This window comes from Papilio machaon, chromosome 12, assembly GCF_912999745.1.
Source record: "Papilio machaon chromosome 12, ilPapMach1.1, whole genome shotgun sequence".
In the NCBI taxonomy this organism is placed as follows: Eukaryota; Metazoa; Arthropoda; class Insecta; order Lepidoptera; family Papilionidae; genus Papilio; species Papilio machaon.
The window spans coordinates 8,157,498-8,184,013 of record NC_059997.1 but is presented as its reverse complement, the minus strand read 5'-3'; the positions used below and the strand labels follow the sequence as shown (position 1 = coordinate 8,184,013).

General features: G+C 34.0%; 1 protein-coding gene across 2 annotated transcripts in view; it reads left to right on the top strand.

Moving 5' to 3' along the window:
• LOC106709148 (netrin-B) overlaps positions 1 to 26,516 on the top strand; it is a 103,204-nt gene that overhangs the window by 1,599 nt on the left and 75,089 nt on the right. The gene's annotated exons all lie outside the window — the stretch shown is intronic.

Here is a 26,516-nt window from a genome sequence, read left to right as displayed (position 1 = left end):
ATGACAAAAATCTCTGAGATGTTAAAATAATTTACTAAGTAACCACAACTTTGTAAACAATTGTCGTAAAATTATTATGAACCAGGGTGCATTCAATATTTATTTTCGGCTACGATAAGAATTGTTTCTTTGTCATAGATTAAAGACTTGAGTAGATGATCCAAAAATGTAAAATTCGATATTCATTCATCGTTTCATTTAATGTGGAAAGTAAATACAAAACTATATTGAATAATTGATGACACGGAAGTATTGAAGAAAAGGCGAGTGTTAATAAAAAGTTGACGAGAAAAATCAGGCGAAACAAAAATAAACCACATTATTTTAAACTTTAACTGTAAACTAAACTTTCTACTTTCATTTGCCTTTTGTATGAAATCAATGGATGTATAAATAAACCAAAATAAAATTACATACCTTAAAAAGACCTATTTCAAATAGTAGACGAATACAATCTGATCTGAATTGATATATTAGGGATAAAGTTTTAAATTATTACAATCTCAGTGTGAATTGCTTTCGCATAATCTATGGACAGCCATGCATCCTTTTATCAGTACTAGATAGAATTTTTTTCTTTTTAAATCGTGCCAGCACGCGGCCCAACACCGCTGATAAATCTTGTTTATTATCTTTCTATATTTAATCTGTATATGTAGAGTTTATTTTGTCTTGTCAACGAGTCAATAAGAAAATTATTATACTTTTTCGAGGATACAGTTCATTGTGATATTGTATAATAAAAAATACACTATTCAACTTTCTAATAAAACTAAGGAGAAACCTTTGAAACAAAATCTTAAAAAAAATGGAGTTGTTAGTTTAGTGCTTGTTGTAAATTCAATTTTACTACGTTTGTTTCCTCCTCTGCAGTGTACATTGTTACAAATAATCCAAGAAATCTTATATATAAAATTCTCGTGTCACGGGGTTCGAACTTGAACTCCTCCGAAACGGCTTGACCGATTCTCATGAAATTTTGTGAGCATATTCAGTAGGTCTGAAAATCGGCCAAAATCTATTTTTCATACCCCCCCCCCCCATTTAGTTTTTTTAACTGCGCGCGGACGACAGCTAGTATCACTCTATTATTATGGAAACAATCCTTTATTCCGACAGTATCGATGTGGGCGAATAATGTTCGTACATCATGCAAACTATCAAAGTAACAATAAAATTATCCGTTAGAGTAAACTATCGTGGGAATCTTTGTGTTATTTAAAGTTGTGAGATAACAAGCGGAAATGCTAACGACTTATTCTGACGCATAACAACATCTATTAGTGAAATGATACGAATGAAGGGATACGAAGATCCGAGGTACTATATTTGTATTGGTGACTAATGCGATATCAATTTAACAAAGATTAACTACATGCAGCGGTAGATAACTCTGTTCTGTGTCCATTCTTATTCTGTCGATTCTTTGACAACTTTACTGTTTTCTTAAACGTTGGTTGTTCATTCTAAAGTCAAAGATTTGTACAAAACAGCACCTAAAGTATTTAATATTCATGTTACTCTTGCCTATTAAATATATTCACTACTAATAGTTGAAAATCTATTTTGTTCAACATACGAAGCTAAATTTCTCTTAGAAGTAAAATCCTCTCAACACATAAATTGCATTTTAAGTGACTCAAAACATTTGGCATTTTTTGCCACAGATTATCTTACAAGTGATAGTAAAGGGTCTGTTTGGAAATATCGTCGACCAATTTAAGTTGTGTGGCAATGATAAGAAAGGAATTTACCACAATTTGTACCCTTTTGTTGATTACGAAAACTGCAGAGACACTTTTCTTATATGACAAATAACATAGTTGTTTTGGGTTCAGATATAAAATCCTTTATCTTTGAGTGCCATTTTCTAACGAAGAGTATTATCAATCAACATTACTTAGATTGTGGTATTAGTTTTTCTTTTCTTTCTCAACGTTATACTAGTTAGTTCTTCTGTATGTTATTAAATTATTTATGTGTCTTTGAATTCTAAAAAGAAAACGTTCCTCAATCCCTTCCTTATTCGAATAGCTTAGTGAATTCAAAGAACATGCCAAAATCATCGATTTAATTTCCAAGGGATTAGGTTTAAAATAATATTTTGTTAAACATGATTCATCTGTTTCGAGATAAATGTTTACATTTAAGGAAATTAAGGGATTTCTAAATTGATTTTGAAATTATAAGATTTTCCAAATAAAGATGGCTTGACATGTTTTTAACTTAATCGATTTTATTGTCGATTAACTTGTAATTTGATACATAAATTATAAGATTTGATGAAACACAACGTGAAATACTTTACACACTTTATTTTGTTTTAAAAACAAACAACGCACGAGCAAAAAAATATCTCTATTTCCATAAAATGTTACATTTATTAGTATTTATTTAAAAAAGAATATACTTTAAAGACGAAAAGAGAAACTAACGAATTTTAATAGATTAATGTTTAAGCAATTAGTCGACAAACTGTTCAATTTTTAAATGAATTGCAATTGAGAATATCCAGTCGTCAGCTTTTCTAATAGAAGTTTAATTAGGCGGCAACATTCAAGGCTTTAAAGTTGTTTAAACTAGCGCCGGGAATGCTAAAACTTGTTACTTAACTCACTATTCAAACTGGAAATTAACTGCAAAAAATTATATTTCAGTAATAAAATTTAAAAGATGTAGTGAGAGAAAACTATGAAATGAATTCATTTAAATATCCGAATGTCGTTTTTTTTCATTTCACATTTTTTATGAAGTCAAATTTGAAATAATAAAAGATGACGATGTTGTACCTGAGACAACAATCAGACAGTTTTTAAGTTAGTCATTCAGTTTTCTAGTTTATTCATCTTAAATAATGATTTTAATTTTTTCTTTTATTATCATTTCCTTTCAACAAACTAATGGTCTAACTGATTTTTTAACAGTGGTAAACGCCAGCAACAACAACATCAGTTGCACGAATTGGCCGGCTCGCCCGGTGAAATACCACGACCACACAGAAAACAGGCGTGAAGTGGAAGTAATTCCGCGTTTCGTCTGATGAGTGTGGTGCCGGGGGCCTAATTTCAGTCCTCTTTTCCTTCCCACTCCTTTTCTTATAAGGAAAGGATGGGAAGGGGAGGCGGATTTGATGGAGGATGAGATGTACAGGAAGGTTAAATATTCTCTTTTTGTGCGTTTCCTCCTTCGTCGATTGAGGATAGGCAACGCATCTGCAATTGCGAATGTCTATGGGCACCGGTCGTTTCGCCATTTCGGCGAATTCATGTGGTCGCTTGCTCGTTTGCCACCTTGTAATATAAAAAAAATTTCAGATAAAGTAAAATGCTAAAGTTTGGTAAGGCTAGAGTTTAGTAGATATTAGAAGTATAATGTTATAATTCATAAAGCAACAAAATCGAAATGTTACATATTTCTGTATTTATTTGAATTCTGCATAAAAGTGTTTCGTTCCATCTTCAACACCTACGCTTGCTCTATTCATAGTGCAGGCCCACACACCTTGACCAATTATTGAACATTAAAGTTGTCTTTGGTCTACAAGTTAGTGAGCCGAATGAATGTCAATAAAAACATTTTATTTCTCAATATGTAGGTCACCTTTTGAAAAACAACCGAGGAATATGATCCAATGATACTTTAATAAATGTAGTTCTAAGTTTTGTAGATATTTATTATATAAATAGGTATAAAAAATTTATTACTATTTTGTTGAAAAATAAATGGCTGGAAACAAAATATGTGGCAGAAAATTGCCATTTATATTGATCGTACCCGTGAATTTAAAAAAAAAACATTTTCTAAAATTTAGAAAACATCGTAATGTCAAACATAATCGTTTGGAGGATTAGTTTAAAAGTTTTTGTAAATTTATGGTAATTCGTAATCGTCGGCCACAAATCGTCTCCTGCGCTGCGTAGGAGTGCCCTGTTCCCGCGCCCTGCGCTCCGCACCACATAGAGTAGAAAATGTTTGCTCCAACCGTAGACTATGGATATATTAAAATGACTTCCAATAATAGATTTAGATAGAGTTCACTAATTATAAATATTATGCGTTTTGTATCACTAGAATTCATTATTTTACTGACCTGACGTTCAACATAATCAGACCACAATAAAAAAGAGATACAGAACACACAATTACTTTCCATATTTAAAATACATTATGTAAGATAAAAACCACAATAAAGGTTTTAATAATAAAATGCTTTCATTTGTTTTTCTCCTTGTTGACACAAAAACATTTAGAAAAAAAAATTGCTAAATATTTTAGGCAAAAGCGGTAAGTTCCAATATGGCAACACAAACCGAAAAAAGGAGGGTCGTTAGCGCGCTGCCAGTTATTACCGAGCGGACTCTGTTGATCGTTTTAAAAAACAAACAAGTCGCGAGGTCACATGGAATTGCCGTTTAAGCTGATACCCAGTTCTAATAAAAAAAACGTCCCCGACGATTATTTTCGAAATGATTTAATCATTCAGGTGATTCCGACCCGCCTCCTTTTAGTTTTAGGGTAACTGACACATAATTGTCAACAGTTTTACTTTTAAACGAATACTGGACGATTGCCAGTAATTTTCCAACAAAACGTGCCAGTTTGAATCATGTACAATATGAAAAAAGTTTCTACCGACGAACCTGGACACACGAGAGTCCAAGGGACATATTATTCTCGCTTTTAGAGGTTTCTCTCTTACCCGAGTTTCTTGCTTACGGAGGTCTTGCGTAGAGACTGCATAATGACTCTCGCTTTTAAAGGTTTCCTGCTCATCAAGGTTCGACTGTATATTATCAACTTGGATACCGTACTAGAAAATGTCATGAGAGTAACAAATAAAGAATGAGGTATAAAAATGATGATTTTTGGTGGTCAAATAATTTACTAATTCAAGGTTGTTTTATTTGTGTTCTTTTGAAAATAACCAGACTTTTGTACTAAATTACTAATTGTAGGAATGCTAAGAAAGTAGAATATGCCAACCCTAGTAAGAGATAAAATCATTTTATTACAATGCTTTAGTGTTAAGAAGATGTTTTGTAGTTGTTTACGATTGGTCACGAGATTTATTTAACTGCCTCCTTGCCCACGTGTGGGACATTGATAATGCCCAGATATTTGTATCGGATTGTTTTATAGACGCCGAAGAGAAATACGTCTGTTTATCTTACGCCTATTTGTCCACTTTTTCATGTCGTAAAATTTCTTTTTATCCTGAACTCGAACAGTCAATTTTAATGGCTTAATAAAGACGGATTAGAAAATCAACGTTTGTTTTGTTTAAATACACTTATTTTATTGCTCTAAAGTAAAACTGGAAACATTGGTAAAATGTAATTTAATTTAACGTACTTTTTAAGTAATGCCTTAAGATTGTTTTACTTTATTAGTTAAGTCTAATGTAAGATTTATTGTCTTCTCTTTTAAGCTTTTATAATCATAATTTTGGGGTGAATTACATTACAAGGTTTAGCCAATTTAAATGTTTAAATGTTAAGTACAAGCTGATTTAATCTTAATATAGGCAGTTTGCGGAATTCGATGGCGTGGGCGACTCGTGGCGACTAACAGTCTAGCATCGAAATTGCCATATTGGATACTCTACCAGTGTCTACTTTTATAGCACAATGTGTTTACACCACTGGAGTAAAGACATATAAATCTCTGCTGCACAAAAATCAATTTAGTACACCTACCTCAATTATCTTAAACTTTACTTCACGTTTAAATTGTTCCGAGCTTCTGCAGATAATAATATTCCGACTGTGGTTAATGTACAAAACGTTTATACAGCTAATTCAATATGGCAGTCTTTTTTGCATTATGCACGGGGCATGCCGACGGTGCGTGTTTGTTTGTTCTCATCGGCGCAGCGTGTCCGCGCGCCTGACGTGTTTATATTCACGCTAATGATCCCCGACAGGCGAGTGCCAGTATCAACATCATTTGAATACCTCATTGCGAATGTACCCTCTTCCCCCGCGTTCCTCTGAGCCCAATAGCAGACGCTGCACTCTTCAGATTATTTATTTATGCATGTCTTTTCTAACGTTTAGACGTTTAGTGTAAGGTTAAGCGACAACCGTTTATTATCTGTTACTTTCTCTAATATATTGCCGTGCGAAAGGTAACTGAAACTTCACCTCAACTGCCATTTGAAAAAGAAGGCATTGGATGAGGACTTATAATTAAGGTGATTTTTGAGATATACGACCCACACCAACCATTCTTAGGCTTAAGCTGAAAAGACAAATAAGATTTATAATCTGTGCAATATAATGTTCTTTCATATCTGATTAGATTGACTGAGTGCATAGTTCTAATTCGGTGACACGTAAGCCGCACGCTGCTCGCGGGCACGATGTCGTTGTATTTATTGGTTGACGAGCGAGGCGCTTTCATCGCTGCATTATTTATGTCCACTTTCGTTAGTTTGTTATCGTTCAACAAAAATAGCGTTGGCATCGCTTAACGTTTTACGTTATTTATTTAGGTACCACAGATTATGCTGTGGGAAGTACGTATTAATAATACAAAGATGCCAGTACCAATAGTTTACCACGTTTTATGAATTGTATAGTGCCATTCAGTTTGCCGGACCCACCAGAGCGTCGGTGGCGCAGGGGTTAAGCACTTAACTTGAAATCTGCAGGTCTTGGGTTCGATACTGCCACATAACAAATCGTTTTTCGATTTATACATGTACATTTATCTGTCATTTTTACGATGAAGGAAAACATAGTGATGCAACCTGCACATATTTACGAAGAAATTCAAAGATATGTGTGTAAGTCAACCTATCTGCACTAGGCCAGCGTAGTTGACTAGACATAGCATGAAAATATTGTTTCTGTGTCGTTTTCGCGAGGAAACTAATTCAATTCACACGCGTATAATACTTGCCTAGATCTTGTATAGGTATAAGTAGACGGTAATGTTTTAGTCCATTATTTTAATAGCTCTAATGGCCCTTTCATTTATTTAGTCGTATCAATTGAAAGCGGGTCGCGGAAGTAATAATTCATTCATTTTGTTTGTGCGACTGTCACTCCGTCACTGGGGGATTGACAGTGTGTGTTTTTGTGCTACTAACCATTTACATCTTTTTACCGAATTTATATCTTAAAACGGATGTGTTAAAGGTGATTATGGCGTGTGTACTTTCGATATTATTATGGTTTTGTAGTTTAACGTCATTGTAAATGGTAATGTGACAATATAATTGATTTAAGGAGGCACCGCCCGCCCACTCCGGGACCAGTTTTGAGGTTAGAATATTTTTTTGTGATACTTCCCTGGTGTTTTGTCACAATCAGTGCCATGTCCTGTGGTGCTGACCGTACTTTGAGCTAGTAACGGCACAATATTAGACCACACACTGAATTTCTCACTAAAAGAATTAGTGGGAACAAGTAAAAGGAGATAAACATTTCCAACTGTTTGTTTTCTAAACTTTACAATGGTAAACTTTTTGCAAAAACAAAAAAGACTCAAAGTGAAATAATCCTGTGGACCACTGTGTCATTTTTTGCAATGGCTTCAGATTTCCTGCATTACGCAGTTACATTTGTTTCTTATGGATACAAATTCTAAAATTTATTACTAAAATAAATAAAAAAAACACGCATATTTTCAATTTAATCTACGTAAACTCCTAACTATTCTAATATTGTTTAATGTCCATGTGTTGCCATCTAACGATGTTTCTTGTTAAATCACTGAGCTGGGTCCTCGCGATACAGGCTGCGCCTAGTGCGAGGATCCTGGATAATTCACTGTATTTTTGGATGTCAATAAATAATTTTTCATTTTTTCATTTTCAAACTAAGATCAACTTGTGAAATGCCCAAATGTGATAAAAAGTTTAGTTCCAAAGCTTATCAGTATTTTGCACTTTCTAAAAATCTAATCCAGATACGTTGTTGCAACTAGAAATCTTCTAGTTACTAAATAGCATTTAAAACAAACGGGGCTAATGGTGTTCTGCGCACGCGATCCTGTACAACGGACCACTGGACTGACTCATAGAATAACAACCACTGAAAACGAAAGTTCTAGGGTCAAAGGCTTTTCTGAACTGATTATTTGTGTTTAATGCTTTAAGAAGCAACAAGCTTGAAACGTATAAAATATTTTTTTGCACCATTTATCATTTAATAAACCGCGTAGTTTTACAAGGTAAAAAGACATCCTTTCACTTAATATCCGACGTAAACGTTGCGTCGATTAAAAAAAAGCTTTCGCTAAACATAAAGACAACAAACAGCATCAACCACTTAGGTTCGCCATTAGAATGTAAAAACGTTGAGTAAAAGAGTCGAGTGATGCGTCCCTTGCAAAGCATTTGGAACTTACAGTGCGTTCGCGTAATGATTGCTCTGGCGACGTCGCGTTACAAAACACGTCATAAATTGTACAGGGGCGGCGGCGGTGGGCCCGGAATAGCCCAGTTATAGTTACACGCTAGTTATTATCTTGGGGGAGGATTTATGAGATCCAACTCGCCTCCTATCAGCCAGAAGCAGGCACGTCGACTCCTGATAAAGATTCACTATCATTGCTTCCTGCCATCATATTGTGTATAATACATCGAACTTTTAATAGATTTTCCCGAGAAATTAATTGTTAAATAATGTAAAAGTTTATGAAACTACATATATATAAGTAGAATTTATACTCAACCGTATGTTGGAGAAGTTCGTAATATATTATCAACTAGCTTTTACCCGCGACTCCGTCCGCGCGGAATAAAAAAAATGCACACAAGATAAAAAAAGTTCCTATGTCCGTCTCCTAGTTCTAAGCTATCTCCCCATCAATTTTCAGCTAAATCAGTTCGACCGATCTTGAGTTATAAATAGTGTTACTAACACGACTTTCTAATATATATATAATCAAATTATATCAAATCAAAACGATTATTGTGGACATTATCAATCATGTCCGTTTAATCATATTGAAGCTATCTTAGTTAACTATACCAATATCACAGAACACAAATTAAATAAAATTATTGCTTATTATCTGTAAGAGATGGCAACAGTAAATTAAGTCATTTAATGGAAACAGTAGTGCTAGAAACTGTTAAGTTAATCTAGATAGACCGTTACAAGTTCTCGACAAGAAATTAGGCAGGTTTCTACGCCCACGTGTACAGATTGACTACTTTACATTGCAATTCACCACGTCTGACTTCCGTACACGTGGGACATTTATTTTTTACAGTAAGGACGCGCACACTGGCATTACGGGCGAAACTGGTAGCTTATCTCCCTTATTACTTATTTAAAAAAAATATTGTATCGGTCTCGATGACATTTGTTAATTCTGTTGGTACACTTCTGACTCTAAAATTCAAACCGAAAGTGATGTTTTATAAATTATATTTTTAGGTTCGGATTAATAAAATAAATACTTTATATACTTACAATGGTTTTATGATTTCTGTATAATATGTTAATCAAATCCATATTTCCACAATTTAATCGCTTGTCAACTCTTTATAATTCGAAGAATCAAAATAGACTTCCTATTTTTTTCTATATTCCAAACACACAAAACAGTTATTTGAATACAATGCCTAATAGTAGTTAAAATTATTGCTGTTAAGAACAGACACGTAGAGAATTAAATATTAAAATGGATCGTATTGTTTGTTTTACGCGGGAATTTTAATGAGTCATTCATGTTGACAGATTGGAGGATTTACGGTGGCTGAATGTGGTTATCTTTTTTTTAAATGATAAGCAGACAAAGGCGGCTTCACCATGGAGCCGAGTGGACATTTTTTTAAAACCACGGAGTACACAGCGGGCTATCTTAAAAAAAAACACTATGAGCGTGCATAATTGTATTTCTTTATTTCTTATCTTGTCATTTATAATGTGTACGTCGAGAATAATCATTACAAGGAAACAGTTTTCACAATTGTTTTTTTTTTCCATTTGTATTCAAACAATTTCAACGTAAGTAAAGCAATGTACTAAGACATCTTGAATTATAGGGTAATTTAGTATATTAATAGCTTAATATCCTTACCCTCGGTTAATTTGTAAATATTGAGCGCTCATTTGTTAAGGCGCGATGTTCACAGATGTTGCCAGTATCCTGCTACAAACACCCTCAATTAGTAACATCGACATTTGCAACGATGACAATACAAAATGGCCGCCCCCGCTCCCGACTGTCACCACGTATCGAATTCGCGCGCATTTGGATCTATTGTTATGTTATTGTGATCATTTGCCAAAATTCGTCCGTTCTCAAATAAGGACAGATAATTCTATGTATGAATGGAGTTAATTATGGCGTTTATTTATTGTATCCGTTTCATACGGTTCACCCCCATTTTTATAGTATTCGCCCTAAATATAATGGGACCCTGGGGGTGCGCATTTTGGGATCCTGATTTATTCCCCTCGCATATACGTGGCAATTTGGCATTTAGGTAGCACAAAGAAGGTTTTATTGAACGGCTTTTGATGAAAAATTTACTTGAAATGTCAAAATTTTGAGGGAATATTAATGTAAAGGAAAGAAATAATAACAAGGGGGAACTTGAGTTTTTAATTAATAAATACAATTCTGATGTGGTGGATACGAAATGTTATATATGTAGGTATTAGACTTATAGTTAATTTTTAAATTATATTTGCGTTATGGGCCGTTTATCGGGAACGCATTAATTTCATTCAATAAATCAGCAGCGATGTCGGGAGGCTATTAGTTGAGGTCGGGAAGCAAGCCCGGGACCGGGACCGCTCGCGGCAATCGACCAGAGTAAATGATCTCTTATGACGGTGATGGATGACAAATTTGCTCCCAGGAGGACCTTACAGTATCACGTACAAGAATTATCATAATAATAAAATAATGTTACATGTCTCAGCGCGGGGCAGCGACCTTTACAAATAAAGAGCAAATTATGTGCTTTAATGGTAGAATACTTCATTCCTTTTGTATCATTGCATAAAAACTTCAGACATTTGTATGGAACATGTTGACGGTGAAATAAACTATGCGAATATCTTGTTTCTTTTATTCTGGTTTCAGTAATAAAGACTTAATAATTACAGATGAGATAAAGATTACAAACAGGACATTCTTCGTCAAAATTAAGTTAAAGGGTAAACCGGGTCTGAAGAAATATAAAAATATCCTTTTTTAAATCAATATTAACAACCATGTTAGCTTTCATCTTTGACTGATAAAAGAAAAATAAATGTTTTTAATCTGTGCCGTTCGTGACGTTGACGTTTCAAAACCGCGTCCGCGCACGACGCTCGCGGATTATCGCCGCACTACGGAGCACCGGCACCTTGAGTGGCCGCCACCCTAATCAACCTTGACATTGCAATTACGACTCTAATTCATAACAACAAGGTTCAAATACCGATGCATAATATCAGGATTTACTTTTGAAAATGGAATGCCTTAGTAAAGATATCTTATGTTTTTTTCAAGAAGATAACAGTCCTAAAATCGATTCTACTGACTTTAAATAGAGTGTATTTTACGTTGTAATAATTTGTTGAGTAAATCGCTAGGACGCGTGTCTACGCATAATATCATTGGCATACACTTATCGGTGATGAATTGTCAACTTTATCGTATGCAAAGGAATTTAAACCTTGAGGCTAAAAGAAAAAGGTTTATTTTATACACAAATTAGTGTGATCGGGATAATATTTTCTTTGACAGCTAAAAAATCCTTTCACGCAATGATCTTTGGCCTGGAGCAGGAAATTATTATTAAACGAAATGAAATAACTTCCTTTCTTGGTATTCTATCGATGTAAAGACATTTAGTGACTTATTTTCAATGAGATAATTTTAGGGGTGATTTGACACTGACGTTTGACTTCTTGAAAAATTCCACTTTTTCGTATTTAATTTTAACAAGTAAATAAGAATCTTATTTAAATAATAAAGTAACTAAAAGTGTTTCAATAAAAAAGACTTGATTTTAGAATCATTTGAAATTTTCGTCTGTAATAAGGAAAAAGGTTATAGTTTTTTTACTTTAGACTTAGAGAATTAGTCATACATGAATTTCAGTTACAATAAAAAATAGCAACTACCAAGGGCTGGGTTCATTTATCCTACACGGGACAAACAATGGCAGATATTTCTCCGCCTAAGTAATGACGTGCGCTGTTCCAGTGACGTCATTGTAATGCACGTCTTACATTATGTAAAAGCTCGGGCACACTACACAAGAGTATTCTTAGCTTTTGTAAAGAACGCTAGTATACATGATAACAATCTCATTATCCATATAAATATGTGGATCTATGCCAAATGGAAGTGATAACAACTTTATAATATCTCACAGAAAAATTACATAGAAAAAAACTTGAGAGGTGTCAAGGGACACCCGGATGGAACGAAGTTCCTTTCTATTAATTAGTGAAGGAACCAATGTTTATTTTATGAATAAAAAACTTAAGTCTTCACAAGAAGTACATTTTATTTCTATGAATTTTCGTTATATATTGTCACGTCGTTGCCATGGTGAAGTAGCGGTCATTCGTCGTTAACATACTTATTATAGCAAAAAGTGTCGTGACAACTTTTCGTAAGAATTTTTTCCGTCTAGCCCCCTTTCACAACGCGCGATAAGGAACTTCGTTCTAAAATTACACTCACAGAAAATTACGTATCTATGTTTTCATTCGATGGTTCACTATCCTTCAATCTCAACGGAGTAAAAATATAACCTACAAATTCTAAAAAAAACTTTTTAAATACTACTTGTAAAATATTGATAGTTTCTACGCTATATCAATTTTGAATTTTCACTTTAAGTATATCAAAGTTTACGGTGTTACTCAATCTCCGAAATACGCTTAAAGGCAAAAGCTGTTACCGTCGCAGGCGAGGTAAGTTGCCGCCATTTACCGTCAAATTGCCGCTCTGCCGAGCAACAGTTAACTGCGAATTGAAAAAGTTACACAGTTTGCAAACTTGAGACTAGAGTTTTGAATATTTGTTGAGATTTAAACACCGATTGCAAATAATTCACAGTGTGATTGCATTTGTACCTGATAATATTATTTAAGAAATAATTTTGGTATGATCTCGTTTATTATTTTATAATAAACCACACAGACAGTTTTAATATATTTTTTTTACTTTTTTAACGACGCATTGACGTATTTTTACGCAAGATTGTAGAATATCTAACCACAGAAACATTATCAATGGCAACCCTAAAGAGCAACAGCCGCGACAGAGTCTGCCAACACTGGGAGGGCTCATCTGAAAGGAGGGCCTTTTATCCGTGAACATTGCTGCGACTCGTTAATTTTTCAAAAGGCTCTGTGAATACCGCGTGACGTCACTACACGCGCCTCATTTATTTTCAATTATGTATCTTTTTGTATCTATGGTTTTCAGGATATTTCAACGATGAAAGTTTTATAAAATTTTACTTTTACCTACGTGCCTAAAACACTTACATAAAAATACTGTTCGTTCTAGTCTTAGGCTCTTAATTTCATTTTATAACCATATTTATCCGTTGCAAGTTACAAGTTTTATAATATCTGAAAAATTATATTTTTTTTACTACATATTTGTCAGTTGGTACAGAATTTAACTTTAATTAAGACAATTTTAGCAATTTAAATGTGTGTATATATATAGTAAACTACTTATATAAAAATATCATAGAAAAAGAGAAAAACGACGTAAAATTATGTAGTTTGTAGCAGGAAGTGTCGAGGTTGGATTTGATATTCGGTGGACACCGGCAATAAAGTTTAATGCTGTCCCCATTTCCCGCGCTTTCGCTAACATCATAAAATTTTCTATTTGCAACAAACGTATAAACTGGACGATTCAAATAAAACATTATCCGATCGCAATGTGGGTGTTCAAGTAGAAGCTTAAACTAGATTTTTGCCACGCTATTTCTTAGATGATAAATTGTATTTTTTTTAATTCTTTCTGTGTAACGTGCAACAATTAACATTAACAAAGACTTGTTTATCGTCATGGTACTGTTGCTTGTTCCATTCATCCTTGTATGCTTAATTCCTTTGACAGTCAAAAGTTTGTATGCAATTTTATACGCTGCATTATTGCGTAATTAAAACTATTAATCATTTATTTATGGTCGTTGCCCACACGCGATAAAAGTTGCCGCCACCATAGACAATATTTATTGCTCAATATCGATGTGGCGGGAGACATGGCGGGATTGCGAAATGAGTTTCGTTCTACCATAGAGCACGATTTTGTTAATCTGTTAAATAACGAGAGCTGTTTTATAAATACGAAAGTTAGAATGCATCTATGGATCTTTTTAAGTAACTCCAAAACAGTTGAACGGATATGGACGAAATTTTCCACAAAAATAAATACCTAATGTATAGAATAGTGCATAGGCTAATCAGTTTTTTCTTAGTTAACGCGGACAGAGTCGTTTGTGACAGCTAGTATAAAACATTGCATTTATTTTAAAGCTTACTATTGAAATATTCTTAGCTTTGTTATTTAAGATAACGTTGTAAGAAAGTGTGGAAAGGATTCCGGGATTGTAATCTCATTCGACGTCGCATCGGCCCTTCATAAAGCTTGCTGTTTATTATTCCATTCCTAGAATTTAGCTCGCGTACATGGCTAGACACTTGTATGAATTGACACACAGATATCTACGTAGGATAGCTAAATTACAAATATTAATTTGTACACCTATTAATTCAGATCAATGAATGAATAATTTACACGTAATGTTGCCAGTTAAAAAGTAATACGTCAAAATATCATCAAATTCATAAATATAGTAGCAAAAATAAAAGAAAAAAAACATTTGTTTTCCAGACTTTGCTTAAACAGTAAATATTTTGGGTGCCGGAGGCTTAATTTTACTCTACGTTTCTTTCCCCACCCTTTTCTTATAAATGATAGGATTTGGCGTAAGAGAGGACGCATAGGAATGGGAAATATCTTTTTTTCTGTGTTTCCCTTCCTCCGTTAGTTAAAGGTAGGCACCATATCGTCCATGGACAGCGGTCGCTTCGCTATTCGGCGATTTCATATGGCCGCATGGTCATTTTCTACGTTACAATATAAAAAATGTAGTTGGGTGGTTTTGTTGTCGATCCGTGGCGGCCGTGTGTCTCAGCGTCACGTTCAGAGATTATCGTCACCGACGTAGCATTGCTTCACTGACGCGTGAAATACAATGTCGCGGCGAGTGGCGAGCTTGACGAATAATGATAGTGCAGCCCTTCACTACACGGAATTAACATGTATTAATGATCGCTGCGACGTAGTAAAATGTGTTTTAATACGACGTTATAATATAATACTATTATATTTCATTGTGTGAAGTCAGAATTTACATTTGTACAGTCTATATCAGCCCCGGATAAGATTGAATCCGAACATAAAGCACGAATCACACGCGGGATGCACCAGCAATAACCAGTCGTGCACCCCTAATGCACCTAATGCATAGCACGAGAGAATAAAACCATCTTATGCTTATTATGCAAATGTAATCTACATTTTTTTTTCTTTAGGTTTAGGTAGCATAGATTTTTTAATTTTTTTAGGGAGTATTTTTATTTTTTATGATTTATTTATTTTTTTATAGATTTTTATACATTTATGTTTACTAAATTATTTATTTTTGTTATTTTTATATACTTTGTTTTTTTTTTATTATTTACTGTTTAGTGATAATTTTTATTTAGTTGATAGTATCTTAGTCTATTTTTGAAACTATGTAAGGACTTGGCGTTTTTAATGTAATCGGGTAATTTATTGTAGATTTGGACTCCTTCGTATTTGCTCTTAGATACCTTAAATACTTTATTAACTTTTTTTGAATTATAATTATTTTGTAGCAGTAATTAGTAGTTACGAATCTATATAAAGTTAGTTTATGTAAACAAAAGTTTGCAACATTATGAAATCAGTTGTTACACCTTAGGCAGTGATTTGCGTAATGTCGGTGCCACACCGAGCAACGTGGGTTAGTTCGCAGACCGCCCGGTGTGTCGCGACAATGTGCAGTTGGATAACAAAAGTGAGAAGAAGTGAGAGAGATTGTTTGCTGTATTTCTTATAACAATAATCGTATTAGACAAATGTAGTTATAAGAAGTGATAAACTAAATATATAGTTTTTATTTTTATTTGTAAACTGAGAACTACGCCTATAGAAAAAAAACTCGTTTTCTAATTCAGTTGATTTAAAAAAAATGTAGATGCAGTAATTTAATAAAAGAGTTCTTAAGTTTATATGAAAAACCCGATAAAAAATCAAATTAAATAGTAAATCCTGCAAGAAAAAGAGACACTTAGACTTTTTTTTAGCTTGTAAAAGTATAGAACTTGCAAAAAGAATAATATAATATAGGCATACTATTGAGAAGCTGTTAGCAGGGCGGTATAATATTTTATGCAAAGCAAGCTACGTACTATATGCTAATGTTTGAGACTCTTCCCTTTTGCTCTCTACTTTATGACTGCAGGTGACAATCTGAAGTTGTACGTATGCATCTTACAGCGAGACCACAACTTACAGAATCAACCACAAATCCACAAAACGAGTTAATATTTTAAGAAAAACGCAATAAAGAATCAGAAGTAGTTTAGTGTCAACTAAAATACTTAATTTAAAGATAAAATGTTTAAATATAAAAGAACCAAGAGTCGTGTCAGGGTATTTAGTTTGATCTTTCATTTAGAAATCTGAGAATTATGAATTAAACTGAAGTATTTTGTAATTAAACTGAAGCTTAAAATGTTGTGAAAGTTTCATAAATTCAGTGACAGATATGTAGTGCGCCTCGTCAGAGTTTACTGAACTTTTATTAAATATTTATGAACGATTCGTCCCGCTCAGCCTATATGCACGCGACTGCCCCACTTACGACGCTCTAGTGTCGAATTAATGTTTATTTTCTAAAAGAAAACTCACAAAATGGGACAGGCCGTTTTTTTCCGTGTTTTGAAAACGGACATAGTATAGTCCCACTCGGCTGTCGTTTTGGTATTTATTTAAAATGTTGTCAACATAGATTATTATGATAAACAAGCTGTCGCCCACGACTTCGTCCGCGTAGAATTAAATTTCATTCAGATCCATAGATTCTCTCTTAGTTGAGAGTTGTACGAAGTTACGTGGTAATGAATATCCATACATCCAAACTTTCGCATTTATAATATTAATAAGAACTAGAATTTCATGCATTACTTTGCCTGTAAAAATGTTACAGTACATTGAATAAATTGTGTTTTCTTTTTCTGGTAACAAATACAAAACTTATCCTGGATTTTATAATGCAAAATAAACTGTCGGTTATCAGCTGCAGTATATCTATTAGGAAATAAGGTTTGTTTCAGTCTAAACTAGTCGTCTGCCCACGCACCTTGTGCCTGATTCTATCATTCGTTTCTTACGCAAAATAAAGAAAACTAACTCTAACGTTTTAGTCGCAGTTTCAAGATTTCTCAAGATATTACTTGATTTATACTTTAAAAGATTACTACCACACTTAGAGTCCCCCTTTGTTTATAATTATTAAGAGAAATCTACGCTAAGACAATATTTAAGTAATCACTATCAACTTTTTCAGTGTAGATGTACACATTATTAATGAGTTGACCTATAAGTTTGTACCATAGTAAAGTAATGGTACTCAACCTAATAATATATCTAGTAACCTATTTATATATATAATATCATAAGGTGGCAAACGAGCGAGCGGTTACCTGAATTCGCTGAAATAGCGAAGCGACCGCTGACTATACACATCCGCAATTACAGATATGTTATCTACCTCTAATCGGGGGACGCATAGAAAGAGAATATCCTTTCTTATGCATTCCTTCGTAAAATCTATTTTTCCTTAGAAAGAAGAAATGTGCACTAAAATTAGAACTCCGGTACAACATATGTGTTTTTCGGTTCATATGTTAAACCTTAAAAAGTGGACGTCCTTTAACGTTTATTACGAAAATATGACGACATAAAAAAACATATATTCTTGCTCAATTTAGTTAAAGCCATTAAGTTAATTGAAGTGTCGTAACATTTTTGATATAAACGTTTTTAATGATTATAATTATAATAGACCTATTAGATATGTCTGGTTTTAATAAAATATTTTTTTTTACAGGTAACTTTATATTATACCAAAATGGTACAACTCTGGTAACTTGGGTGAGTTATAATTTTATATTTAAGGTTGTGTTAAAATAATAAAGTATTCAATATAATATTTAATTTCTATTTTCATCCAAAAGTAAGATTAAAAAAACAAAATTAAGTTTGGTCTAAATCAGGGATCCCCAAACTATTTTGGACAAGTGACCTCTTTTTCCAAAATGAACCGTTACCACAAACCCCCCATGGCCAAATTATCTACTTTTAAGATCAATTATTATTATTATTCATTCTGACTTAGGTCAATAGAAGAAGACAGATTGAGAATTAGCAATGCTTTCAGTGCCCTTAGGGTCGATATCGACCCCTTTGGGAATCCCTGGTCTAAATAGTGAAGTTAAAGCTAAAGTGAGCCTAGCACTAATATTTGTGACGATCGCCGACGTCATCGACTAAAATTTGTATTAAAATTTGTGCAGCGCCACCTATCGGGCGTAATGTACAACAACTCTTACTAATTTTGACATAACTAAAGATGACGATATGACTGCGCTCGTCATAAATATTCGTTCCAGGCCCACAGATAACAGTAATAATTTACGATTAAAAGTTTACTGGATACAATTTTACTAAGCCCCATATAAAAATTAGCAAAACAAAAGTATGAAACAAAGGAATAATAAGCTATTTCTTAAACAGAGCATTGTTGTGCGACATTGTAGCCATTTAAAAACAAAAAAAATTGTTTTGCTACGTGAGAAAAATGTGACATGAAATTATGTTGAACGACATACTGACCTCGTAACCTTCACTACAAAGAGAGTAAAGAGTATTTACAAGAAAATAATAAGATTGAATGTAGATAACTAAAAGGTAGAGAGAGACCAAATAAAGTATTGTTTGAAAGAGGATATGCGTAAGACGTGAGTAAATTCAAATGTGATGAAAAAGAACTTGTACTATGAACCTCCGTAAGGGCGCAATTACATAAGTCCCCGCATACGGGGTAATGAATAATCAAAATGATCAGTCGATATAAAGCAGGTGTATCTAGACAATGCACGATAACGCAAATGTAAGGACTATCAATGTGGGCCCCTTACGACCAATGAAACAGCGCCTTAAGATGTCTTTATTTTTAAATTATGCAGAATTAAAACACTGATCTCGTCTTCTAAGTTACATAATGTAAAGTTACAAAACGTTATTTAATTATTAAATTACTGCGAAGTTATTCGATTACATAACTTATTCCGAACAATTAAATGCTATAGACATAAAATGATTGATTGAAATACGATATCCCTTCGATTGTATATACATAATTATTCTTAACTAACAAACATCTGTTACGTCATATCAACACTTGCTTCACTAATTACATCTTAATTTTGATATATGTACGTCCTTAGAAATACGAAAGGTTATTGAAAATTGGACACTATTTCCCAGAGAATAAGGTGGATATTAAAATAAAACGTGAAGTAGAGACAACTTTAAACCATAATTAGAGGTATTGTTAAGCTTCTTTTGTCTTTACAGATTTCAACTGACCTTGTAACTTTGAACTTATCTCAACTTGACGGCTTGACCATAGTCTGTATGTTAACTTAAGACATCAGATATTTTTATCACACTTGATATGTGTTGCAAGTGTTTTATTATATTTACTGTCTAGATGTAGAACACAAATCTCTGTCGTCTTCAGTCCAGTAGTTGACAATAGCAAACAAGTAAATTTTAAACTTCATGCCGCAGATTTTCTTACCCGTGCCTTCCCCTGTTATATAGCTTTAAGAGATTATTACGTGTGTATCGCAAAACTTTATTTACAACATCCGTAATAAAGTAGACAATCTCTAAGCATTTTGTTTATCTCAAGTTAAAAGCTGACGCGACGAGAATATTTAACTTCTAAGATAAATAACTAAATAACTTCAAAGTATTATTTATTCTAAACTTTATAATTTTATGAAACATTATAATGCTACGTTTACTGCAAGTGTGCCTGAATTCTTTCATGGTGCGAGTAGGAGGCGAGTAGGTATTCCCAATTTCAATAAATGTAGACCTCGAGGCTCGGGGCGAAAATAAATACTGGCCAGTATCCTGTCAATATTTGGCTCTTTCGCAGACGAAGAATAATAATAAAAAACAGCATCCAATCCTGTATGTCTGGGTGTTTTATTTTGTTTTCTGAGGGTTTGATCTAACGCTCAACGCTTGTGTGTTGAACCACCGCCTACAACCGCAGGGGTTGCGATATTTATTTGTAGGCAGTCTGTGTCTCCCCCAGGCGGAATTTTCATTTATCTATCGCTATAACGTCGCTATTTAATATAAGCTATATTAAATAATAATGATTTCAATATCTTACCACATACGACTACGCTAATTCATGAGCTGAATTCAATGTTCAGATTTCAAGATTCAATATTATTTTATACATTATTAACATACTGGCAGTCGCCCGCGACTCCGTACTTGCGATATTAAAAAAAAAACGTACTAAGTAGTCTATATGTTCATCCAGACTATGTTCTACATCTGTGCCAAATTTCATCAAGATCCGTTGAGCCGTTTTTTAGATACCTTCAAACAAACATCCATCCATCCATCCATTCATCTAAACATTCGCATTTATAATATTAGTATGATTTATGATTATTAAAGATAGGAAAGAAGTAACTCTTCTCATACAATCTTTATTATAATACCATTAAAACTGTTACTATGACTTCAAATATCTTGGTGGTCTGTGGTCATCTATGCGTTGTACAGTACCTTCCCTCCTCATCCCGCTACGCATTGTTACATGTCAAATTGTGTGACACGCGCATAGTTAAGAACCGCCAAGATATCTGAAACCAACTTAAATGTTCAACGTTAATAAATAATATGTTTCAGAAATAGGTGTTAATTTTAGCAGTAGTGTAGAACTTCGTCGATGGTACATCCTTTTTTACAGCACTCGTTTAGTATAGTTCTTGTTGTCTTTGTCAGCTTATGAAACAGATGTGGTTTGATCCATTCCCATGTGTAATCGTTCGTAATCGATTTTTCCATAATCATTACGTTGTCACATATTGTTTTAATCGATTCGGCCAGTGTTCTTCCGCAAAGATTAGCTTGAGATAATTGTAAACAAATTATCGTCAACAAAACGATTAAAAACTTCATGGTTACACTAAAAAGGTTTAACACTTTTAAAGGTTATGTTGCACCGATCACGTTTGAATATCGAATGAGTTTGGTATTAAGAATTTCTCTTATTTATAGGTGGTAGTATTGTGATGAATATTCAGTCTTGTTTTCCTTTAAGACCTTAATGAGTCTTGAATAGACGTGTTGGATGGTTCAATGTGCACTCGTCTTATCATGTTGACACATTTCTCCCTAAGATGCTAAAGTAAAATATAATGAAATTTAGATTGTTTTAATTGAAAATCAAGTTTAAAAAAACGCCAAAAATTACATTAATAATTAACCTCTAGGTAGCATTCAGTTTAAAGATTTCACGATGAAAATTCAAATACAAGTTGGTTCTACAGACTTGAATGCTTTCATTTATTTTTATCGTCAATAATAATATTTATAATCTTAAATTTGTATACATTCAAAAGAATACACAACACATAATTTACTCTATCAAATTAACTTAATTTATCGATAATAAGCAAAGTTTTACGATTCTTACCTTGTTTACCGAGGTTCTCAAAGACGCAGAGTGGTCGGAACACCAAATTACCGGCAACCAAAGTGTACCTCATTATGTTTATTATATATTTTGAATTGGGCGTTTTTATGGTATGTTTAATAGGCCCTCGAATAGCTTGATTTATAAATAATATATGACATGAGACAGGGAAAATCAAGGTTTAGAAATTGATTTACCAATCAATTGATTTGAAAACAGAAATTTTATTAGTGGTTAAAAGATTTGAAAGACGGAGAAAATAATAATGTACACAAATTCATTAAATTTTACACCTGTAACTTGATTAATTTATTTTCGTGTGTATATTATGAACAGGAGGAGGTTCTGTGTTTTGACTTAATTTTGTTTTTTGCTGCATACTAATGTGTACACACTCCTTAATGGACTTTTAGAATGAGAAGTCTACATTTAGTCCCTTATTAAGACTTTGAGTATGTCACACTTAATTGATTAATATCAATTAATTGCTCGTATTGTAACTTCTCTATTATATAACAATATGTTCATCAGACATTTTGTAATCGTGACCTAGAGAAGCAATCTGCCCGCTAGCGACCTGGCGCAGGCGCACAGTTCAAAGCGGGAGAAAGTTTCGAGAACAATCTATTTAACCTGTCAGACGCCGCACGTGTTACGACTGTAATTGATTAAAAGATTACGACCTATTGTCATTTCATTTTGTTAAATGATACGTAAGTATTAAGACTAACGTTAAAACAGTTTTTACTTATCAAGTATTTCGTCTTAAGTAGTGTAGTGACGAAATTAAATCATTAAAAATGTCATGAATGTAGAAAATGGATGATGTTTTTCGGATTAAATTAGACTTAATCGAGTTTTTATAAAATAGCAAACGCGGTGCTTGACGATTTTTACCTTGTTATAACGTAAATTTATTATGTATAGATTATTAATATGGAATTATTATATACATACTTATCTTATTTATTAAATTTTTTAACAGATCGCATAATTTTTTTTTTCTTTGTATAAAGTAGGATTTTTATGATTAATAATAATAAAATAATAATACGTCTAGAAATATATTGAAATTATTGTGTTAGAGTTGAGTGCTCTCTTCGCTAGCTATTATTAACACCAAAGACAATGTTCTTCTAATGCTGCCTTCTCTAATTTTTTGCTTAGAAATCTGTATGACATATTTTCATAAGAAACAAGACAATCACGAGGATGTGGGGAGTAGAGAGAGGAAGTGCAGTGCATGCGCAGGCGCAGGTCGTTACACTTGCCTTTACGACGGCTGTAAATATCGGTAAAAGACCTATAAAAGCCCTGGCACGCTTGTTAACTCCTCGACGGTTAAAGTATTTATTGAACCAGACTTTTAATGAAACTTTCCTTCAATCATTTTCAACTGGTTTACGGCCATTGCTCGCGGGATCAGGCATTTGTTTATGAACTGCCCGCGCCTTCACTTGTTTATGTCCCTTTGTTGATCTTGATTGTTGTTCTCTACATCATCTGTTTAATGTTAATAAGACGATGTTACTGTTTACGATTAAATTTAAATCGTCGGTGGCGCAGTTGTAAATCGTCCAGGTTCTATCCCCGCCATGTATCTATGTGGTATCTTAAATTATTCAAACTTTCGTGAGACATTATGAGTGATGTGAGTGAGCGACGGGCCGCGTCCGCGAAATAATACCAATCCCACTCACCCTGATGAAGAGCCCCCGAAGGGCTCGAAACTAGTCGGTGACGACACCGGATATATATACGTGAGTGTTTTAGCCGTTTCTATATAAGTTATGTGGTATCTTGTACATTTATCCTACGTTCTTATGTACAATTAAAACATTGTTTTGCACATATCTTCAAGAAATTCAAAGAGATGTGTGTAGTCAACCTGCATTGGGCCAGCATGGTTGACTATGGCCTAGTCCCTAAATTGGGTTAGCTGAATGCTGAAGACGATTTAACCATATGAAAATCTTCTGATATATTTGTCCCTGTACGTAAATCAGTGTGTGTTTACAAGTTCTTATAAAAGTATTTAAAATGCACGCAAGTTTGGAGTCAATTCGAGGAGTCGAAGCCGATAATTAATTGAATCCATTAGTGCCGGTAAATAATACAATTAGAGTTGCGCTGGACGTCGTAGTTATGTTGCACTATCTGATCTTAGATAAGGTTAAGTGGTCCTATTGTCACCGCAGATGGAGATTAGATGCGGCCCTTTATTGATGTTAAAGCTATTGGAAGTGAAATGTTTGGAAATATTTTGATGTCTTCTTATTGTTGAAAGAACTTTTTAATGTCTATGCAAAGAATTTTAACTAGATGAAAAAGGGAGTTTAAATTTAAATGCACACAATTTTCATTAACTTTTATACCATTAAGAACAAAAACTAGTTCAAAGTATTAAGTACAAAATTTCTATTAGAAATAGTGGTGCCCTCTATCGGACGTAAAGTACACCAAAAATCTCATACTAATTTTAACATAAGTGTCGATGATACGAAGGCGATTATCACAATTAGTGTAAGGCTGTTATCGAAATATTACCCAACCTTTTTGCGCGATGCTGATAAAGTTGATTTTTAATTTAATAAATTAAGTATGGAACATAACTTTTAATGAATCCGTCAAACATCATAACCCTTTTCAACCCAGATCAAAAAGCAGACGGTATATTTATTTATAAAACAAAGTTTATAGTTAACTATTAAATTAATATAGAATATAAATTGTTAATTAATTAAGAACGGCTTAACTCACGTTTTGATCGTCCGGTGGCGGCACCGACTAGTTTCGGACCCATCGGGGGTCCATCTTCAGGGCGAGTGTTCAATTCGACACGTCAGCGGTTGCGGAACACGCCCTTACCTCCAACTCTCATTACATTAGGTTTGACCGAGTGAAAGTCTTGGCTCGTGACAAAAACTTCGTGTCACGTAAGTTACTCGAAGCCATTGAAATCCGACGTCGACCTAATTTTAATAGAGATAAGGGTTGGTCTCTGTCTCCGGCGTGGGAACCCGTGTTGCTGAGACCGAAGCAGAAGAACAACGAAGATGGTGTTGAATACGTGTCGGACATCGTCAGTACGTTTTGCGCCCCGTTTAATGTTAACAACAACAGTGACTCGTCAATTTTGAACTCGTCGACATCGCCGTCGCCGACGCACGCAACGGCCACCGCGCCCCCCGCGCCCGCCGCCCCCTCGAGCCGCGCGCTACGCGCTATGGCCCGCAGTGCGAGACGCGACGCGACCGCGAAGTCCTCGAATTGAACACTCGCCCTGAAGATGGACCCCCGATGGGTCCGAAACTAGTCGGTGCCGCCACCGGACGATCAAAACGTGAGTTAAGCCGTTCTTAATTAATTAATTATGATGTCTCACGAAAGTTTAAACAATTTAATATAAATTGTATAATTTAAACGCGGTCAAGTTGAATTAATCCGGTCAGCGATAAAATGTGGCATCTATTTAACCGGGCAGAATCGCGGTAACTGATAGTTAAGTTCCGATCCCATCAAATTACTACTAAACCTCATCTCTCGTGACTACACTCGACAAATTATTTATTTGGTGTTGGGTCCAAGTGATAAACATCGAGCGATACCACTGATACCTACCTATATTATGCCTAACAATAGTTTTTGAGCTGTCGGGGTCTATCTTCAGGGCGAGTTTTTATTTTGAGTACTTCGCGGTCACGTCGCGTCTCACACTGAAACTAGTCGGTGCCGTCACCAGACGTCTGTTAAGTTGTTCTTAATTAATTAATGAGAAGTGATATGATAAAACACAAAGCACATCCAAACCCCAGTGGAAATATATAAATTACAATTACGAAATGGCCTAATAATAAAATTCACTTAGAATCGGTCGATACAAACAATTCAGTTCAATGCTATATAATATGGCTAGCTTACCAAATTTTTTTTTCTTATGATAATCTTGTAACTTGGACCATATCATAATCCTGCCCGAGGCGGTATCACACCTCCCGCCTTACCATCACGTATCCCTGCCGATACCCAGCTATTGAACCATACACCTACATACAATTACACTTTTGTTCTTTTGTTTCTTCATAAAAGCTCGTTCTTAAGTAGCAGACTTTGTAAGCTCCAAAACATAACTAAAAGGCTCCTACGTAAACTATCATATGTTTGGAATTACAGATTTTGTAAGACGAAGCTATAAACATTAATAGACAACCAAAGTTTACAGATCTTTTTTCTAACTTCACTTTAAAATTTACAAATAAATTAATTTTTATCAAGTTAAAAACATAAAACCGGTGTAAATCGCCAAATTTCTTTTTTTCTAATTGTGGCTTATTATAGTCTACGTACCTACGAGCCTATTAGCCTAGAACTATTATAAAGACTTCTTCTTTTCTCGTAACAAATAATTAAATGATAGACTCTTTAAATAGTTTGAAGTGTATTAAATTAAGTTTACAGTAAAGCGGTACCTTCATTTTTAATTGAACAGTTAAAACTTACGTGTGTAGCTGGCCTAAGAGACTTTAAGTTTAAAGTAGGTTTATTAAACTAATTAATATTCATTGACACAAGTGTCACTCGAGTCGTAAGTCTTAAGTCGGACGACAACGATGCGTACATTTATAATTTCTGGATAGATTCTTACAGTATTTCAAAGTAACTTTAAATATATCCAAAATAAAAAGAAATAATTACA